We start from the raw sequence: 19,364 nt of genomic DNA, 5'->3' as shown, positions 1-19,364 counted from the left end.
ATCGATTTTATTATGCCCCCATTTGAAGAAGAGGGTGTATATTGTTTTGCACATGCCGGTCTGTATGTCAGTCCGTATGCCCGTATGTCCGTCCACCAGATGGTTTCCGGATGATAACTCAAGAACGCTTAGGCCTAGGATCATGAAACTTCATAGGTACATTAATCATGACTCGCAGATGACCCCTATTGATTTTGAGGTCACTAGGTCAAAGGTCAAGGTCACTGTGACCCGAAATAGTGAAATGGTTTCCGGATGATCACTCAAGAACGCTTATGCCTAGGATCTTGAAACCTCATGGGTACATTGATCATGACTCGCAGATGACCCCTATTGATTTTCAGGTCACTAAGTCAAAGGTCAAGGTCACAGTGACCCGAAATAATAAAATGCTTTCTGGATGATAACTCAAGAACGCTTATGCCTAGGATCATGAAACTTCATAGGTACATTGATCATGACTCGCAGATGACCCCTATTGATTTCAGGTCACTAGGTCAAAGGTCAAGGTGATTCAACTTAGAAAAATGGTTTCCGGATGATAACTCAATAATGCTTATGCCTAGGATCATGAAACTTCATAGGTATATTGATCATGACTCGCAAATGACCCTATTAATTTTCTGGTCACTAGGTCAAAGGTCAAGGTCACATTGCCAAAAAACGTATTCACACAATGGCTTCCACTACAACTGACAGCCCATATGGGGGGCATGCATGTTTTACAAACAGCCCTTGTTTAACGAGTGATCATATAAAATAATATGTTCACGAGTGGCGCAACCAAAAATATATTTTCTATGATCACGAGTGAATTAAAATCGATATTCCATCGAATCCAACAAATGTTATTTTTATTGTATGATTTTCTCACCGTTTATTTACATTGTAAAAGAGTCTGACTGGATAATATTGCTGGATTTATGACGTCATTTTGTCGAAAAAATGTTGTCATTGCACAGTTAAACATTTAAAAATATTGATATTTTTCACGGTAAATTTTCACTGTTCGAAACGGTAGAATACCAGTTTTATTTCAATGATAAACCACCGGAAAGCATAAAAGAAAAACAATTATTGAATAATCCTCGGTTAATCGTCATCATAATCAGCAGCAACATTATCATCCTCATCCTCATCCCAATCATTATCATCATCATCATCATCTGTATCCTCATCCATATCATCCTCATCAGCAGAAGCATTATCATTTCATCATCATCAGCAGCAGCTGCAGCATTATCATCAGCAGCATGATCATTATGATCATCATCACCACCACCATCATCACCACCACCATTATCATTATCATCATCATCCTTATCTTTTTCTTCGCTGTCGTCGTATTTATCGTCGACGCCATTTTCGTCGTCGTCGGAATCATCATCGGTATCAGAAGCAGAAACCACAGCAGCAATAACAACAGCAACAGCATCTTTCAGCATCATCGTCAGTGAAACATCAACTTAATCACGCTAAGAGTTATTATTGTTAATAAAAAAGTCAACGCCAACAATGCTATTTTTATACCCCCATGAACAAAGTTTAGGGGTGTATATAGGAGTGACCTTGTTGGTCGGTCTGTCTGTCGGTCGGTCCGGATTAAGTGCCCGCTCTCTAATTCAAGTTGTTTTCATCCGATCTTCACCAAACTTGGTCAGATGATGTATCTAGACAATGTCTAGGTCAAATACGAATATGGGTCATGCCGGGTTAAAAATGAGGTCACAGGGTCACTTAGTGCGTTTTAAACATTGAGCATGGTGTCCGCTCTCTAATTCAAGTAGTTTTCATCAGAGCTTCACGAAACTTTGTCAGAAGTTGTATATATAGAGAATATATGGTTGGTGACTTTTGATATCATGTGATATAAGACGAGTCTGATATGGCGTAGGAAAAGGCGAGGCTTGCCGAGCCTTTTCACACGCCATATCGGACGAGTCTTATATCACATGATATCAAAAGTCACCAACCATATATTCTATTTATTATGCCACATTTTAAAGTAAATAAGAAAATATTCACAAAACAAACAAAAACAAACAACCGCTAAATTCATTGATAAATATGCAAATTAGTAGCAACCTGAGTACATCTGCTAGCGTCTATGCATATATATTTACACACAAAAAAATAGTTCGAAAGTAAGCAACAATCAATCAAATTTAAACGCACATAATACAAAAACTAAAGCGAGAAATCGAAACTTAAAAGAACAATTTCTGCACTAAAAACACAATACCAATATTTTTTACAATAACACATTCGACATGTACTTCCAAGAGTACACACCAACCGCTATTTTCAAAGCGAATGTGTACAGTATATAGAGTGAAAATTTCAAACAATAAATACAATAATCAAATGGAACGGGATTTTAACGTAGTTTGCAATTTGGAAGTGATAAGAGTGATTTATTGTTCAACTTGTCCATCTCCGTAATATACGTTTAGTTGTGAGATGTTCACAGTTTTCGGACAGTTTTCCCCAAAAAACAGGCCTTCACGTGCGAAATCAAAGTGGGTGGGGAACGTGTATTTCGAGTCGCTGGAACTTCATAATGAAGCTGCTTTTGTGCAATATTCAGCGACGTTACCAGCTGTGTGTTAGACGAAACGAAAATGCTTTGGTTTTGCATCGTGTTTTGAGACTGTCAGGGTGACATGATGTATTAATTGCTGTTTGACTGACAATACATGAACATGTTTGTGTTTGGAGATTGCTGAGGGTAATATCTTCACAATTGGGAAATCCCAACATAAGTTGACTGCCAGTTTGACCACTGATCTGCATAATATCTGTGGGAGAGCATGCTGAATCCCGCAGCTTCTGCACCATATGTTTCCTGGCCGAGTGGTTGGTAAGTTTCATTGTTATGTATGCATGCTTAAACACACATGTTTCATTATTTGTGCCATTTTTTTACACCCATTCTCATGCTGATGAACCAATGATCAGTGACAGTTGTTCTACTGTCGCGAACTGTTTATTCAAAATTGTGGAAAAATGAGTTGCGCACTGTTCGAAATTGTGAAAAAATGAGACACGCACTGTACCAAAATTTGAAAAAATGAGTCGCGCACTGTTCAAAATTGTGGGAAACATTAGTTGCCCACTGTTCATTATGATTTCAAAATTGTGGAAAAATGAGTCGCACACTTTTCATAAATTAAATTTTGAAAAAATGAGTCACGCGCTGTACAAAATTTGTAAAATGAGTTGCTCACTGTTCACATTTTTGCAAAAAAATAAGTCATGCACTGTTCATTCAAAATTTTGGAAAAATGAGTTGCGCACTGTTCAAAATTATGAAAAAATCATGTCACGCGCTGTACAAAATTTGGAATAATCATTTGCGCACTGTTCAAAAATGGGGGACAATTTTGTGGGGCACTGTTCATTCAAAATTACAAAAAAATAAGTCACAAACTCTTCAAATTGTGAAAACACATGAATTGCCCATTGTTCAAAATTTGTAAAAATGAGTCGCGCACTGTTCAAAATTTGAAAAAAAGGAGTCGCGCACTGTTTATTCAACATGGTGGAAAAATGAGTCGCGCACTGTTCACAATTTTAAAAAATGAGTTGCACACTGTTCAAAATTGTGAATAAATTGAGTAACGCACTGTTCATAAAAAAATTCACTGTTGAAAACTGTGAACAAATGAGTTGCGCGCTGTGCAACTTTTTTGAAAACATGTGCCGAAAACTGTTCAAAATTGTGTCGCCCACAGATCAACATTGTGAAAAAATGAGTTGCAAACTTTTTTTAAATTGTGAAAATTTGAGTCCCAAACTTATTTAAATTGTGAAAATTTGAGTCGCAAATTTCTAAAATTAGGAAAACAAACACATATTCCCCTTAATAAGGAAAAAAAGCCCAGAGTCCATAATAAATATATTTTAAGTTAAAAGAAATTCTTAATTATTTTTTATATAAAGTGGAGTTTATACATTTTCATTTTGTATTAATAATATTGTGTCTATTAAAGTTGTAATTTGTTCAAGTTGTGCCATAAAAATGTTATTAAAACACTCTATTTTGAAATGTTATCTCCTGTTGGATTTGTTTTATTTTATTATAATATGAAATGTTTTTCTATTAATGGCAGAAAGTTGCGACCACACATTCCATGGGTGATGATATCTACCAAAATTCTTGGCGGCACAGTTCTACCCTCGTCAGTTGCACTTGTCCGAGTCTTTCTCTGCCTCACAACTAACTCAAGATATTCCCCCCCCAAACTGCATCCCGGCACAGCTTCACATCAACCCATCTAATTAATTTGTCGGAAAGGTAATACTTTTTTGTCGACAAATTTATTTTTGAGAGTATTTATGTAATTGTTTTATCTGAACATGTTATAAATCTATATGTCACTATATTTATAAAGTTTCAATTTTAATACAAATTATATACCGTATCTGGATTTTTATTTTTAACCCTTTGCATGCTGGGAAATTTGTCGTCTGCTAAAATGTCGTCTGCTGAATTTGTAAAATAAGCATTTTCTTCATTTTTTTTCAAAGATTACTATCAGAATAGCCAACGGTTTGGATCCAGATGAGATGCCACGTTTTGTGTCGTCTCATCTGGATCCAAACTGTTTGCAAAGGCCTTCAAAATTCGGTTCCAGCACTGAAAGGGTTAAAGCAGTTATGCAATGAATGTTTGATGATGTTTTTTTTCTAAAGGAATCTTTATTTTATTTTCAGGTTGACCACACAAATTTCCTGTTTGGTTGTGGAGATAGAGTCTTTTTTTTGTGAAAGTTTGATTTCAGACACTTAAAAATTGAAATTGTCATGTATTATTAGGCATGGCAGGCATTAGCAAAGCATCTCAATCAAGTATTAATTATTTTACTTTGTCAATGTTAATTCATTGTGTATGTTATTCACCTGTTTGCCTTGCTTTTTATAAGAATGACACAAAAAGGAAAGCATTTGTAAAGTATTAGTTAATTTTTTTTTATATAATCTTAGACGAGATGTTTAGTGAATATTTGTCATAAATTCTTCTTTAACTTGATCAAATCTGTCATATTTTATTTAAACGTGTTAAGTATATTTGTGTTACGTTTTAAATGTTTATCATTACTGTTTTAAATTGTGTTCATCTGCAGCCAATGAATGGTAGGCTAGCGTTGCACATTTGTATTTGTTTAATTTTTTCCATTGATTAATGCTCGTTTAATTTATATTTCCCTATAGATATATACTTAATAAAGTGTTAGTTTTGTTTAAAAAAACAGCTTATTGTTTATTAATGTTCTAATTTCTGAATAAAATACGAATCGCTGTTTGTTTCCATTTAAATAAAAAAAGCGACATACCACGCCTACAAAAAAGTAGTTCTCAGAATGGGCGGGGCTAAAACATGGAACGCTAAAAAAAATCATTGAGTAAACCAAATATGGGCAGAGTTTTAAAACGGATATTGATGGGCGGAGCTTAAAACTGTTATCGGATGGGTATCCGATAACACTTTAAAATATCATGTCAGCGTCTCCAACGTAAATGCGCTGTCGTGGCATAATAAAGATGATGTTTAGACCAAGTTCGAACATGGGCTTTGCTGGGTCAAAAACTTGGTCACGGGGTCACTTAGTGCGTTGTATACAATCAGAGTGTTGTCCGCTTTCTAATTCAAGTAGTTTTCATCAGAGCTTCACCAAACTTGGTCAGAAGTTGTATCTAGATGATGTTTAGACCAAGTTCGAACATGGGTGATGGCAGGTCAAAAACTAAGTCACGGGGGTCACTTAGTGTGTTTTTAACATTGGGCATGTTGTCCGCTTTCTAATTCAAGTAGTTTTCATCCGATATTCACCAAACTTGGTCAGAAGTTGAATCTAGATGATGTCTAGGTCAAGTTTGAATATGGGTCATGCCGGGTCAAAAACTAGGTCGCTGGGTCACTTAGTTAGTTTTACACATTAACCATGGTGTCTGCTTTTTAATTAAAGTAGTTTTCATCCGATCTTCACAAGACATGTTTATTTTTAATTTAACCAATAACGATACTTATTTTACAATCAATTTAAAAGCAACACACGTTAAACAATTGAGTAATCCGAAACTGCTGCTACTGGTTAATATTAATAAATTAGACATGTACATTTATAAAACTACATTATTTGAGAGCATAGAACTACGGACAAATGTTATTTTTTATTATAAAAATATTTTTTTCTTGTTACATCTGAAAACAAAGCTCTATCATTATCGATGTTTAAAGGGTATTATTTTTTATGCCCCCCTTCGAAGAAGAGGGGGTATATTGCTTTGCTCATGTCGGTCGGTCGGTCTGTCTGTCGGTCGGTCCGTCCACCAGGTGGTTGTCAGACGATAACTCAAGAACGCTTAGGCCTAGGATCATGAAACTTCATAGGTACATTGATCATGACTAGCAGATGACCCCTATTGATTTTCAGGTCACTAGGTCAAAGGTCACGGTGACCCGAAATAGTAAAATGGTTTCCGGATGATAATTCAAGAACCCTTATGCCTAGGATCATGAAACTTGATAGGTAGATTGATCATGACTAGCAGATGACCCCTATTGATTTTCAGGTCACTAGGTCAAAGGTCAAGGTCACGGTGACCCGAAATAGTAAAATGGTTTCCTGATGATAACTCAGGAAAGCTTATGGCTAGGATCATGAAACTTCATAGGTACATTGATCATGACTCGCAGATGACCCCTATTGATTTTCAGGTCACTAGGTCAAAGGTCAAGGTCACAGTGACAAAAAACATATTTACAAAATGGCTGTCACTACAACTTAGAGCCCATATGGGGGGCATGCATGTTTTACAAACAGCCCTTGTTTAAATGATCATCATGACAGGCACTATGCATACAATGCATATAAAACATATTTATATGATACATTTGAAAACATCAAGCAGTTTGAATTATATATTTATTAAAGAAGAAATATTAATCTTGTATATTTAATATTTATAGGTGAAGTCAAATGCGTTGACAATTATGTGAACATGTACATGCTATAAAGCGCACTAATAAAATTGTATCAACATGTTCCAAATTGTACAAGTCATTAAAACAAAGGCATACATTGAATTTAAACTTATACAATAACATTGACACAAAGCATAAACGTAATATCTGTCTACAGTTTGATTTCGTTTAGTAGTTTGTCACTTGCTCGGACGCAAAAATAAACATTATTTTGTTCACTGATTTGAATCTCAAGACATTAACGACTTAGGAGCCGTATTTACACAATTGTGTTGATTTTAATAATAACTACATATAAGAGAAAAGCTCCGGCGAAATATCTTTGAGATTGAGATGAGCATATGTATATAATGTGATTGAATGTCAACATACATTAGACTAAAACCGTTTTGAAATAGGAAGATAGTGTGTTTCTACCATATTTTCTTGTAACACCTATCGTCGAAAAGTCAACAACACATTAGGCTAGTATATGTTATAGCTTAATTTCATGTATAGAGAAACAACATAAAACAGTATTATACGCCACATGTCAAAACAGTTTTAATTGTTACAATAATAATTTAATATACAACAAGGTTCATATTAATATAGTATCCATAAAAAACAAACACTAATTCAAGATATTGAGACTCGACTTATCTCAATGAGTATTGAAATTCGATTGATTATGTAACGATCAATATATTTAGCAAATCTTTTATAAACATCATCTTCAAGGATATCGCTATCAGCGTCATCAACATCACCAATGTCACGTACAGACATGGCACGACCGGCAGAATCAAGCCATTCATATATTCGGAATCGTTTTACTGTAACATTTTTCCGTGCAGCAAGTTCCTGTTGAATTGGAATGTATTCCTTAATTGGGATTAGTTCTGGAGGATCAACACTAGAAGCGCAACCAAATTCAAGCTTACTATCAATTGTATGAGTACACGTAGCCAGTGAGTACACAAGTTCGCGCACTTTGGATGGTAGCATTGTGTCAGAGTAGATATTTAAATACTTCAATGATTGAGGTACCTGCAGTGCGATGTATGTATGGACATGTAGTGTTAACGTTTTCAGCTGTGTGAGTGATGATAGCGACTGAGAAAACGTTTCCGCATGCTTCACATCAATACCGGAAGATTTACGCACGCCACTCAGACTCAAACTCTTGATATTCTGACCATGGAGAGCCTCCCAGAGACTCTCATGCTCCACATCAATACTAAGTGTTTCTAGATGAATGAGCGATGAAAGTGTCTTTGCCATCGACAATGTATGCTTCACGTCAATTCCAGTACGTTTCCAAAAACCACTCAGACTCAGACTTTTAATGTTCAGACCATGTACAGCCTCCCACAGACCTAGATTATCACACTCCATCTCAATACAAAGAGTGTCCAGCTGTGTGAGCGATGATAGTGACAAGGACATCAACTCTTTATGCAAACCTCCCCACTCCTTACTCTTCAGGCTCAGTCTCTTTATATTCAGACAATGGAGACCTCTCCATAGACCACGGCTGTCTGGGTTTAACGTAATACTAAGCATTTCTAGCTGTGTGAGCGATGCTAATGACTGATACAACGACTCTGCTTGCAAATCTTTACATGTATGAATCTGACTCAGTATCAGTCTCAGACTCAGACTCTTGATATTCAGACCATGGAGAGCCTTCCAAGGACAACTACTGTCTGCATACACAATAATATTAAGAGTTTCCAGACAAGTGAGCGATGAAAGTGATTTAGACAATGACTCTGTACGCAAATCGGTCCACAGAATCCAATCAAGACTCAGACTCAGAGTCTTGATATTCAAAGTATGGATAGCCTCCCACAGACCAGTACTGTTCTCATATACCCCCATATCGAGTGTTTCAAGCTGTGTAAGTGATGATAGTGACTGAGACAACAACTCTGTATGATTTAATTCGAAACCTTTGTTCGGACCTTTAATAGTCAGACTCTTGACACTCAAACCTTGGAGAGCCTCCCACAAACCAGGACAGGCTTCATCCGCACCAATACTAAGTGTTTCCAGCCGTGTAAGCGATGGTAGCAAATGAGACAACGACTCTTTATACTTTACTCTACGCTTACAAAACACAAGCAGCTTCTTGATATTAAGGCCATAGAAAGAATCCCAAAAACCAGTACTATCTTCAACCACATGAATATCAAGTTTTTGCAGCCTCATGAGCGATGATAGCGACTGAGACAACGACTGTGAATGATTTATCCTTAAACCGCCCCTCTTCCATCCATCCAGACTCAAACTCTTGATATTCAGACCATGGAGAGCCTTCCACAGACCAGGAAGAGACATACCAATTCCAAGTGTTTCCAGCCTCTTGAGCGATGATAACAACTGCGTCAACGACTCTGCATGATAACCTCCCCACTCTCTACTGCTCAGAGTCAGACTCTTGATATTCAGACCACGGAGAGCATCCCACACACAAGGAGTCAATTCATAATTTTTAATACCTAGTGTTTCCAGCTTTGAGAGCGATGCTATCGTCTGTGAGAACGACTTTTCATGATTCACTCTACAACCGCTCTCCCCCCAACCACGCAGACTCAGACTCTTCATACTCAGACCATGCAGAATCTCCCACAGACCGGTATCATCATCTAGGGTTATTGATATGCTTTTGTTTTGATATACGCGTAAATATATTCTAGTCGTGTATGATGTGTTGACTTCGCCCTCTCCACACGCAGTTAAGTGACAGTCATTCAGCTCACAGCCCATATTACAATTTTGTGTCAGCATCATGCTAAGCAGACTGCGTAGCCAGGTACAGGAACATGTGACACGGGTCAAGTCAATGTTTTCGATGGAGGGAAGTACAGGAGGAAGCTCTGTGCACTGGGTTGGATCGGCAATATTTAGAATAATGCAGACCGGAAATTCCAATGTGCCCACACTAGCAGAATCTGAAAAAATAATGAAGTTTTAGCAATGCTTATACATAGTAAATGTGGTTGCATTTGTTCAATATTGAATAATTAAAACTAAAACAATGTTTTAGTTTCAGAACGCATCCCGTCATAATACATATAAATCAGAAGTATTATTGTAGTGTTGTTTAGCTTAAAATATTCAATACTATAAGTTTTATTTTTTCGAATGGTTCACTTAAATTATTTCCAACTTGCAAACACGTTTACAATACGTTTGTATGAGTGTTATATTCATACTATGTTGTGTTCCACATAACTAGTCATATGCATGCTGGTATAAATGAATCATTAAAATCAATATATAATCCACAATGAATATGCCGTAGGTTGTAAACTAACAATGGCAATGTTCTATCAACTATTGAAAATATACTATTTAGATACACTCCCTTATCTACATGCATAAATAAATGACAACCCAGACAGCTTGTATTCCAAACACCTCGCATCGGTTATCTCCCGTACAGAGTATACCGTTCCTACTGCCATACAAATCAAAATTACTGCAACGAGATGAGATTGTTATAATTAAATGCCAACAATTAAACATATCTACAAACTGCAATAAGGTTGCAAATCTGCTAATTTGCATTAACAATGCTTCGTTCTGTAGGGTAATAGACACGTGTTTGCAAACGTTTTGCTAGCTCACTAAAATATTTAACCCTTTTATGCCTAGTGGACTCTACCATCCTTCTAAAGTGGATTAATTTATTTCCAAAATTAGGGATGTCTATTATATGTATTTCTATATTTAGAATATTTTTTACAGAAATGTTTTTAAGCAAACAGCGTAGACCTAGATGAGACGCCGCGTCATGAGGCGTCTCATCATGGTCTACGCTGTTTGTCAAGGCCTTTTTTCTAGACGCTAGGCATAAATGGGTTAATGTCAATTACATTTATTTGTATGTTTCAATTAATTTTTGCTGAAGTGAAGTAGACTTTATAGCTAACCAATGGGTTTAAACCTTGTGGATCTTTATAATTATAATGTTATTGTGCAATTTCCTTTTGACGGGAAACTACTCGAAAGTTTCCGGCATAACACTATTTTTCTTGAAATATTTATTATGGCTTCTGAGCTATGCTTTAAGAAATAATATTAAGCGCAGATATTAGTTTGTTAAGAATAGTCATTAAGTAAAGAATACCATATTTGCAATTATCAAAACATGAAAAATAAAAACAACCAAGTAGTTTCACATTTTTAACTGTGTTATTAAGTATATAAGACATGCGTAAGATATCACGATACATCGACATGCACCGTTTGACAACAAGAGCATTTTCTAGTTTTCGGTCACAGAATAAAACAAGAGCACCGCCTTGCGGGTGCAGACCGCTCATCTATTTTCGTTTTAAAGGTGAAGGGACTCTCATTTTCAATCACAAAGGAGGGAGGGGTGGAGTGAAGAGCGGTGCATTGTGTGGGGGTGTGGACATTTATTACATTTTCTTCCAAAAATGCGAAAAAAAGGAAAAAAAAATCTGGTGGGGGGGTGGGGGGGGATTCTTGGGTGCAATGGTTGGACGGTATTTCAAACATAAAATAATAAAAATAAATATTTGTGTTGCGTTTCATAAAAAAAAATGGGGGGGGTGAGGTGGGGGGGGGTATAGTGTGAGGGTGTGGTGGTAATTTGTGAGATGATCTTACAAAAAAAAAAAAAAAAAACAAGGGACAAAATTGTCACAAAACCAGGTGTTCATTGTGAAAAAAAAATCTGATAAAGGGAGAAAACTCAAACTGAACTTTTGAAATGACCAAAATAAATTAACCCCCTTTGTAAGTTTTTTTTTTTTTAAATCTATTTTTAGTCGTGGCGACCTTGACATTAGAGATATTGACGTGATTCTTTCGTGGGACACACCGTCCCATGATGGTGAACAAATGTGCCAAATGATTTTAAAATCTCACAATGAATGACATAGTTATGGCCAGGACAAGCTCATTTATGGCCATTTTTGACCTTTGACCTCAAAGTGTGACCTTGACCTTGGAGATATCGACGTAATTATTTCGCGCGACACACCGTCCAATGATGGTGAACAAATGTGCCAAATGATTTTAAAATCTGACGATGAACGACATAGTTATGGCTCGGACAAGCTCATTTATGGCCATTTTTGACCTTTGAACTCAAAGTGTGACCTTGACCTTGGAGATATCGACGTAATTATTTCGCGCGACACACCGTCCAATGATGGTGAACAAATGTGCCAAATGATTTTAAAATCTGACAATGAACGACATTGTTATGGCCCGGACAAGCTTATTCCGCCAGCCCGCCAGCCAGCCAGCCAGCCAGCCCGCCCGCATTCGCCAATCTAATAACCAGTTTTTTCCTTAGGAAAACCTGGTTAAAAATAGGGGGGGGGGATTCGGGTGGGGGGAGGGGGGTGGGGGGGGATTCTTGGGTGCGATGGTTTGACGATATTTAAAACATAAAATAATCAAAATAAATAGTTTTGTTTTTTAACCGTTTAAAAAAAAAATTGGGGAGGGGGTGGGGTGGGGGGGGGTATAGTGTGAGGGTGTGGTGGTCATTTGTAAGATGATCTTAAAAAAAAAAAAAAAAAAAAAAAAATAGGGGGGGGGGTGGGTGGGGGGGGGGCACGGGCGATGGTTTGGGTGGAGTCTATTGTGGTATGTCAGGTAAGAGTAGTTTTGTCAAAGTATCAATCAAATCTAATCATAAATAAAGTTATGGCAATTTTAGAGAAATTTAATAATTTGACCTTGAGAGTCAAGGTCATTCAAAGGTCAAGGTAAAATTCAACTTGCCAGGTACAGTAACCTCATGATAGCATGAAAGTATTTGAAGTTTGAAAGCAATAGCCTTGATACTTAAGAAGTAAAGTGGATCGAAACACAAAATTTAACCATATATTCAAAGTTACTAAGTCAAAAAAGGGCCATAATTCCGTAAAAATAACATCCAGAGTTATGCAACTTGTCCTTTTACTGTACCCTTATGATAGTTTGCGAGTGTTCCAAGTATGATAGCAAAATATATGATACTTTAGGGGTAAAGTGGACCAAAACACAAAACTTAACCAAACTTTCAATTTTCTAAGTATAAAGGGCCCATAATTCCGTCCAAATGCCAGTCAGAGTTACATAACTTTGCCTGCACAGTCCCCTTACGGTAGTTAGTAAGTGTTGCAAGTATGAAAGCAATAGCTTTGATACTTAAGGAATAAAATGGACCTTAACACAAAACTTAACCCAAATTTTCAATTTTCTAAGTATAAAAAGGACACATAATTCTGTCAAAATGCACGCCAGAGTTATCTAACTTTGCGTGCCCAGTCCCCTCATGATAGTAAGTAAGTGTACCAAGTTTGAATGCAATAGCATTGATACTTTCTGAAAAAAGTGGACCTAAACGCAAAACTTAACCAAAATTTTCAATTTTCAAAGTATAAAAAGGGCACATAATTCAGTCAAAATGCACGCCAGAGTTATCTAACTTTGCCTGCCCAGTCCCCTCATGATATTAAGTAAGTGTACCAAGTTTGAATGCAATAGCATTGATACTTTCTGAGAAAAGTGGACCTAAACGCAAAACTTAACCGGACGCCGACGCCGACGCCAAGGTGATGACAATAGCTCATAATTTTTTTCCAAAAAATTGATGAGCTAATAATAAATGAATTACATGTATATAAATGGGTGAGCGAAATAACACAAACGACGGAGACTCATACTGAAAATTTCGAAACATTATCGCTACAAAATGAAGAATTTGATTTCAAATTAAAACTGTACATTGATTATTTAAATTAGTTTTAAAATCACGTCGGAACTATTTCGATTTTAATGCCGAGTATAAAGAATATGACATGTCAATTTACAAAAATCCTGACACGTTTTCAAACATATTAGTGTTCGTCAAAATACAACATAAACGGTGCAATTTGAGAAGACTGACAGCAATTAAACTTAATTAAATTCGGCCTAATGCTTGCATTGTTCCTATGACACTTAGAGCTGTTTAGCTCTTACGTCTCAAAATGTTCTGATTAAGTGTAATGAAGAGTGGCGGTCAAGTTTTTCTAGTTTTTCAACAATCCGGAACAAGTTTCGAACTTAGCTGTCATAAAAACGTATGTTCTTACCGAATGTCATGAAATTTGACAAACAAATCGGCTTGAGCATCGATAATTTATCACTACAGTCATATGAGGGAAATGCTCAACTTTCAGTCGGCCATTCGTGTTAAAGATCCGGAAATATTTAAACTAAGCTAAGATATCATTAGAAGATATGTTCTGACAGAGTTTAATAAAGATTTTACAAAAGGAATGGCCACAAGAGCGTTACCACGGTTTCACTGAGGTAATTTAAGGGAAGCTGCCCGCCCCTTAATTAATTCATTTTTCAGGTCACCGGAACACTTTGTTTTTATTAAGCCGATACATCATAACACAAAATGTTCTAATCAAGCTTCATGATAATTGGACTCAAATGCGACTTCTATAGTGTTGAGGCGGTTTCACTATAGCCGTACTATGAAAACTGCCAAACCACCGTGTTTTCATGTTTCCTTACGAGCCGCCCACAGTAAAAAATATTCGAGCAATTATTAAAACAATGTTTTGACCAGGTGTTATAAACACTGTTTCAATCTAGGCATATGTTGGAACTAATTATATTTCCCCTGCTTTTCAACGCACCAGAACGATGTTCTCAATCCGTTTACCTATAATAACATCTCATTATCAGAGCAAATTTCATAACGATGACGATTTTATAACGAATATGACCCTAGAGTGTTAAAAAAGGTTTCGTAATGGCCATATAAGGAAATCTTCCTAGCCACATGGAGGCCGTTTTTCTGAACGGATGTAACAATTTTTTGTTATCTCAGCTGAGAAATCATTTCAACAAATAGTATTACCAACTTGCGTGAAGATTCGACTAAACTTGTACCACAGATCGTTTAAACGGTTGTCTAACAGCCATATAAAGAAAACTTCCCGCCCAATGGCGGCCATGATTTTCAACTGACCAGAGTCATTTAAGAACTCGGCAAAGGTATCATAACATCAAATTTGTTTACCAAGTGTCATGAATGCATTGAAATTGTATCGTCTAGAATTTAAGCACACGTTCATTATATCCGTAAAAGGAAACCTGCACAATTTACCGGCGGCCACGTTTATCAACGAATCGAAAAAAAATTCAAACTTTGCCGAGTTATCATAAGAAGTTATTCTGATTGCTTTTTATGAAGATTTGAATAAACATTTGAATTCTAGACAATTGACAAGGTTTTATTATAGCCATGAAAGGAAGACTGGCGGCCATTTTTCTCAACGGACCAGAACCATTTGCAAACTTGGCCGAGACATCAAACAATCAAATGTTCTGAGTAAATTCATAAAGATTGGACTTAAAATGTGACTTCTAAAAGGTTAGCAAAGTTTTACAATAGCCATATAATGAAACTGACCCTAGCGGCATTTTTTTTCCCTCAGACAAGCACCATTTTGCAATAGGGAACGAGGTTTACAGTGGTTTAAACACGGGTTGGACGGAATGTAAACTCACCGTTAAGAACTTCACTTTGCAAATAGCTCAAGTTAATCGAATACATTTGCACAAATCCAAAGTTCATAAAAATAATTTGTGCATTTTGTGCTGATATCTAAGGAGTAAAGTACAAATCCTTAAATACGTCTGAAATCGGTGTCAAAATGTCACGTTGCGTGCATCATAACCATGTACATACATGCGGTACACTTCAGATATTTGGCCATTTTGGTATATGTTTAAGTTTTGTTTAAAACTGTACCGGTGAGCTTAAATCTATAAACGTTTAATTTTGTGTGATCCCCACAAAGTCACGCGATCTTGCACCCTGTATCATAACAACACATATTCCGACCAAGTGTCATTTTCGTTTGACTAAAATTGTGATATATAAAGTGTTAACATGGTTGTAAAATAATCGTATAACTAAAACTGCACCGCGGCATAATTGTGCAACAAACGAATAAGTTTTAAACTGAACAGAAATGTTATTAAAACTAATGTTTTGACAAATTTTCATAAAAAATGAACATTAATGCGACTTATATAATGTAAATAAAATTGTTCTTTAATTTTACAGAGTAGTCTAGTGACCTGAAATGGCATAGTTTTGGATTCGGTTGATACAACATTGTAAACAAGAGCACCGCCTTGCGGGTGCAGACCGCTCATCTATTTTCTTTTTAAAGGTGAAGGGACTCTCATTTTCAATCACAAAGGAGGGAGGGGTGGAGTGAAGAGCGGTGCATTGTGTGGGGGTGTGGACATTTATCACATTTTCTTCCAAAAATGCGCAAAAAAGGAAAAAAAAATCGGGGGGGGGGATTCTTGGGTGCGATGGTTGGACGGTATTTCAAACATAAAATAATAAAAATAAATATTTGTTTTTTAACCGTTTCATAAAAAAATGGGGGGGGGTGAGGTGGGGGGTATAGTGTGAGGGTGTGGTGGAAATTTGTGAGATGATCTTAAAAAAGAAAAAAATAGGGGGGGGGGATACGGGTGGGGGGAGGGGGGGGGTGGGGTGGGGGGGGATTCTTGGGTGCGATGGTTGGACGGTATTTCAAACATAAAATAATCCAAATAAATAGTTTTGTTTTTTAACCGTTTAAAAAAAAATGGGGAGGGGGGTGGGGTGGGGGGGGTGGTATAGTGTGAGGGTGTGGTGGTCATTTGTGAGATGATCTTAAAACAAAAAAAACAAAAACAAAAAAAAAAAAATAGAAGGGGGGGGGGGTTGGGGGGGGGGCACGGGCGATGGTTTGGGTGGAGTCTATTGTGATATGTCAGGTAAGAGTAGTTTTGTCAAAGTATCAATCAAATCTAATCATAAATAAAGAAGTTATGGCAATTTTAGAGAAATTTAATAATTTGACCTTGAGAGTCAAGGTCATTCAAATGTCAAGGTAAAATTCAACTTGCCAGGTACAGTAACCTCATGATAGCATGAAAGTATTTGAAGTTTGAAAGCAATAGCCTTGATACTTAAGAAGTAAAGTGGATCGAAACACAAAATTTAACCATATATTCAAAGTTACTAAGTCAAAAAAGGGCCATAATTCCGTAAAAATGACATCCAGAGTTATGCAACTTGTCCTTTTACTGTACCCTTATGATAGTTTGCGAGTGTTCCAAGTATGATAGCAATATCTATGATACTTTAGGGGTAAAGTGGACCAAAACACAAAACTTAACCAAACTTTCAATTTTCTAAGTATAAAGGGCCCATAATTCCGTCCAAATGCCAGTCAGAGTTACATAACTTTGCCTGCACAGTCCCCTTACGGTAGTTAGTAAGTGTTGCAAGTATGAAAGCAATAGCTTTGATACTTAAGGAATAAAATGGACCTTAACACAAAACTTAACCAAAATTTTCAATTTTCTAAGTATAAAAAGGGCACATAATTCTGTCAAAATGCACGCCAGAGTTATCTAACTTTGCTAGCCCAGTTCCCTCATGATAGTAAGTAAGTGTAGCAAGTTTGAATGCAATAGCATAGATACTTTCTGAAAAAAGTGGACCTAAACGCAAAACTTAACCAAAATTTTCAATTTTCTAAGTATAAAAAGGGCACATAATTCAGTCAAAATGCACGCCAGAGTTATTTAACTTTGCCTGCCCAGTCCCCTCATGATAGTAAGTAAGTGTACCAAGTTTGAATGCAATAGCATTGATACTTTCTGAGAAAAGTGGACCTAAACGCAAAACTTAACCGGACGCCGACGCCGACGCAGACGCCGACGCCAAGGTGATGACAATAGCTCATAATTTTTTTTAAAAAATAGATGAGCTAAAAATTAGTGTGATCAGGTAAAAGAAACACAAATATACCTGAGGCGTTTTAAGTTTTAGTTATTTTATTTTCGTAATCTTATTTTCGGAGAAATGTTTGTTTATCACAAATGAAAACTATAATCATTTTAGGTCTTCAAACATAATAAGGTAGCATGCACTTAAATAGTGCACTAAATACTGTGGAAGCATTCGTCTACGCCGGTCATTAACTTGGGAATCATTAATTGTATATTCAAAGTAATTGCTTTCATAAAAAGTATCACACAATAGGAAAAACAAATTCGAAACAAAACATTATTATAATTCGAAAGAGGATTCGTAATTAAGGTTTACTAGTGTAATATGTATTTTATTGACGGCTATTGGAATACAATAATAGCGTAATGATGCTTAAAATATTTTATTTGTGCGATTTTTCTGGTATAAAACTATACGAATCAAAAAGCGCCAGTCTCTCAAATAAAATAAAAGGGAAAACCACATCACTGCGATAAACTAATTGGTTTGTTTCTCTAATATTTTTTATGAATGACGGCATGTTCACATATGTTTAAAAATGAATATTTTGTAAGCCTTGTGCTGTATAAAATAACTAAAATGCACGTTTTTTTAATATATCCGCTTTTTCCGCAAAATCGGGAAACAATTTATTGGAATGCGATCTACACAAAAATATAGCATTACCTTTGCCTTATACATAACGAAAACTCATTTGACCAAAGAACCTTATTGTATATTTACCTTTTCCCAATATGCAACGTCCACTTAGATCTAAATGTGTCAGCTCCAGGCACGAATGAAGGTCAAATGTATTCTGATATGCACACTCGTCATTTCCAGGTGAAATTCGTTGGTTTTCTAAGGGTTTCATGTCATCGATGTTCAACACAATGGCATTAGCCGCGTTATTTTCCCAAATCTTATGAAGGTCAATGATATTGTTGTTATCGAAGTAGAAGTGACTGAGTTTAAGGGCAATGTCGGAATATCCATTTGCATTAGCTTCTCTCAACCCTGCAAGTATGATTTCATTTAACCTTTCGTGACTGCTTGAAAGATGGTCTGTATCCAAAGCATCGCGTTCATCCATCATGCTTGATAGCTTTTCCGCACATGATACATCCAGTCCACACAGGAATATAAACACCTGTGCTATGTCGAGATAGGCTTTCGGGTTACGGTTAAGGTAGATAGAAATAATACCATCAATAAGATTCATATTGCGGGCGATATGATAAGCAGCGAGGAATTCCTGCATGCTGAGGTGGATAAACATAAATGATGACGATGATCGCAGTGCAGATGCAGTTCGTTGCGCCGTTAAAATTCCGGATTGTAATGCAAAGTTCTTGATTACATCAATCTTGAATTTCGTCAACTCTTTAATGCTAAACACTATTGAATTTGCCCTTTCATTTAAAAACAACAAATGAAAGGCCATTTCAGCAAGGCGATTCAGGTTTTCCATATTTGGCTGTATGTTTTCAGTCTGTGTGAAGCACGGAAAGGGGGGCTGTTCAAATGTACACTTATAACTATTGGCTTTCTTAAAAAGACTTTCCACTAAGAGGATGT

General features: G+C 36.4%; 3 protein-coding genes and 1 long non-coding RNA gene across 8 annotated transcripts in view; 2 read left to right on the top strand and 2 right to left on the bottom strand.

Moving 5' to 3' along the window:
- LOC127843881 (uncharacterized) overlaps positions 1-19,364 on the bottom strand; it is a 290,337-nt gene that overhangs the window by 73,743 nt on the left and 197,230 nt on the right. The window lies entirely within an intron of this gene.
- The window catches only part of LOC127843889 (endonuclease/exonuclease/phosphatase family domain-containing protein 1-like), a 470,950-nt gene that overhangs the window by 360,860 nt on the left and 90,726 nt on the right, over positions 1-19,364 (top strand). The gene's annotated exons all lie outside the window — the stretch shown is intronic.
- LOC127843904 (uncharacterized) lies at positions 2,372-5,117 on the top strand. The gene is made up of 3 exons (XR_008032434.1): positions 2,372-2,860; positions 4,113-4,297; positions 4,717-5,117. It is a non-coding gene; the product is annotated as an uncharacterized LOC127843904 (long non-coding RNA).
- The window catches only part of LOC127843885 (uncharacterized), a 109,177-nt gene continuing 96,726 nt past the window's right edge, over positions 6,914-19,364 (bottom strand). Inside the window, exon 2 of the mRNA XM_052373778.1 lies at positions 6,914-7,423. The gene's annotated coding sequence lies outside the window, so the exon portion shown is untranslated. The remainder of the gene's footprint in view (positions 7,424-19,364) is intronic.

The sequence above is a fragment of the Dreissena polymorpha genome, chromosome 9 (genome assembly GCF_020536995.1).
Source record: "Dreissena polymorpha isolate Duluth1 chromosome 9, UMN_Dpol_1.0, whole genome shotgun sequence".
Taxonomy (NCBI): Eukaryota; Metazoa; Mollusca; class Bivalvia; order Myida; family Dreissenidae; genus Dreissena; species Dreissena polymorpha.
Note: the sequence above shows the minus strand (reverse complement) of the source record. Positions and strands in the feature narration are given on the sequence as shown.